This window comes from Struthio camelus, chromosome 15 (assembly GCF_040807025.1).
Source record: "Struthio camelus isolate bStrCam1 chromosome 15, bStrCam1.hap1, whole genome shotgun sequence".
Taxonomy (NCBI): domain Eukaryota; kingdom Metazoa; phylum Chordata; class Aves; order Struthioniformes; family Struthionidae; genus Struthio; species Struthio camelus.
Window position 1 is genome coordinate 9323306 of NC_090956.1, and position 2709 is coordinate 9326014.

Consider the following 2709-nt stretch of genomic DNA (forward strand, 5'->3'; position numbering starts at 1 on the left):
CAATTATGAGGCTATTTTAGACACTCTTAAATTATCAAGATTAAATTGTGGCATTTTTCCAGCAGGAAGACTTCAAGCTCAGATACTGTTAGCTAATGGGGAGTGAAGGCAGACAAACCAGCTGCTGCAAGACACTGTACTTTCGCATTTGATCATCATTTACTTGATTCATGGCCAAAAACAATCATGTAGGTTTAATAAAGGATAACAAAGTTTAGTGGATGGCAGAGAAATGGAGAATAAGCGATGTCAATCATAGCGTACTGTCAATCTTCTATTGCTAATTCTTGGATTAAGACTACGGCCTGAATTTAACCAGTTTGCCAGCTCCCTTTTGGTTTGACCCTTGCTGTGATGAAAGGTGCTTTTTTCTTGTCCTCTTAGCAAGAGAAATAGGACAGACAAAGGGAGATTAGTATACTTTAGTCATTTGTAGATTTAACTACTATTTTACCTGTTAAATTATTCGCATTGTATTTCTAGGTTTTCTTTGCTCAACACAGTTATTCTGCACAGTTAATTCCCCATTTTTAAGGCAGTCTCATTTAAAAATTTTTGACTCTTTACTTCTCCTATCTTAATTCTGAAGATACAGCAGTTTAAAGAGACTATTCAAGCTATGCCTTCAGCCTTTACTTGATCAAATAAAACGGTAGCTTTACCAAACATTTTCCAGATAAATTGATTCTGACCGTTTCAAAGACTTCTTGGTATGTTTTTGATTGTTAAAGTCGCTTATTAGCTTTCCTGTTGTATAGCACGGTACTTTCCTGGTTGAACGCTGTATTCTAGTAACTTTCTATTAGAACAAACTAATAAATGCAGTCATCTAAGAAACACCGTATTTATGAAGCAATAACATTTTCTCCTAGCAGAAAATATATATTCTGTAGGAAAAAGGATAAACACGTGAAAATTGGGAAATACTGTCAGAGAAACTAAATAAAAATAAAACTATTGTAAATTATTTATGGCCACCTTGAAAGGAGTGGTCAGGGAGAAAACAGTTTCATATAATGGCTCAAAGTCTAGGTTAATGTAAATTCCTTCCGATTTTTCTCCTTCAGTAACCACATCCACAAAACAATAAGAATGACGGGGATTCCTAGCTAACAATCAAATCATGCTATTGGTTTTTAAAAATAGATCACTGTCACCAGGCAGCAAAATCATATAGACAAGACAGTGCATCTTTTAAAATACAGAACGTAAACATGCAGCCCATGTCTGTTCTAGTACTTTTGCAAATGTTGTTTGGATATGTAAATACATGTGACACTTGTATGTGTGCATAATGTTATTAGCATCTACGGTGCAAATCAATAATGGTATCTCTGGCAAAGCAGAGATAAAAAACAGATAAATGCAACTTAACTTCATCACACTTCTGGCTTCTTACATTTTAACATAAATCTTCATATCCTAAGGTTCGTTTGGATTTCTCAGTAATGTTTAACAACAATATCCCACTTTTTCACTCACAGATTGGAAAGCACTTTGCACGTTACAAAAAGTGGGGCAACAAAGTTGTTTCTACTCTGCAAATGGAAAAACTGAGGCACAAAAGAATATCTATTTTTTCCAAGATTGCTATGTCAAATCTCACACCTCTTAATTCAGTTAGGCCAGTGTCCACCAAAACGCACATCAAATTCTTACATTCCTTTCTCTTCCAAATTATCTATGATGATGATAAACGTAGAGCCGTAGAAATGAGCTGGGTCAACCAAAGTCTAGACACGTAAAGTGCATCTTCTTGTACTTTCAAGTAACTGGCACTCAGGAAGAGAGGTGGTCCTAAACTTATGTCTCACCAGGCAAAACAAAGAAAAAATTAAGGCGGTAGATACCCAACGTCTCATCATTACACAATTTGAAAACCATTGTTGCTCAATATGGATTATCTAACACTGGATATATTAGAGGAAAAAGATGATCTATTAAACAGGAATATTGTAAACATGCTAATGTATCTTATCATTATAGCATGTGTGAAATAAAGAGAGGAGTCCATGTTTCTAAAATAATGTCAAACACCTTTTTTTTTTTTTAAATAAAAATCACAGGATCTATGTAAAAGATGAAGACTGAAAAGATTTTGGTAAGGATAATTCAGAAATTAACTTCAACTGCCTTAATCAGAAGTTAACTTCAACTGTCATCACATCAAACGAGTCTGCCAATCCAACACTACGAAGCAGGTGGATTTGGATTCAATATATATGTGCTTAGTTTGGTCCTGCTAACTGAACGCTACTACATCCGTATGCTGATATTTTTCTTACCACAATGTCATTTTGTATAAAGTACTACAATATAGTACCTTCAAAAGAAGAAGTACGGAGCTTTTCCCATAATGAGCACAACTTCCCTGAAGAGCATTTTAATCTTTTTCTTACTTAGTCTTACACTGACTTTTACAAGGGAATTAATTATTCTTGGCTCTTCCTGCAGTAGCTGACAGATTTGTCGTGAGATTTGGCCAGACAGATACCAACTAAATTTTTCTCTCCCCCTGCCTTCCCTGAGGGACGTCCATCCAGGCTTTTCCTGGCTAACTTCAGAGATGTGCCATTTTATCAGGTACAGCAGAATTAATACGCTATCTTTCAGTAAGCTTAAGAAAATGCAGTTCCCCCGAGTGCTGGGCTCGGATTCCTTTACCCGATCTGCCATAACCTTTCTTCAAAGAGTTGGAATGACCAGTAT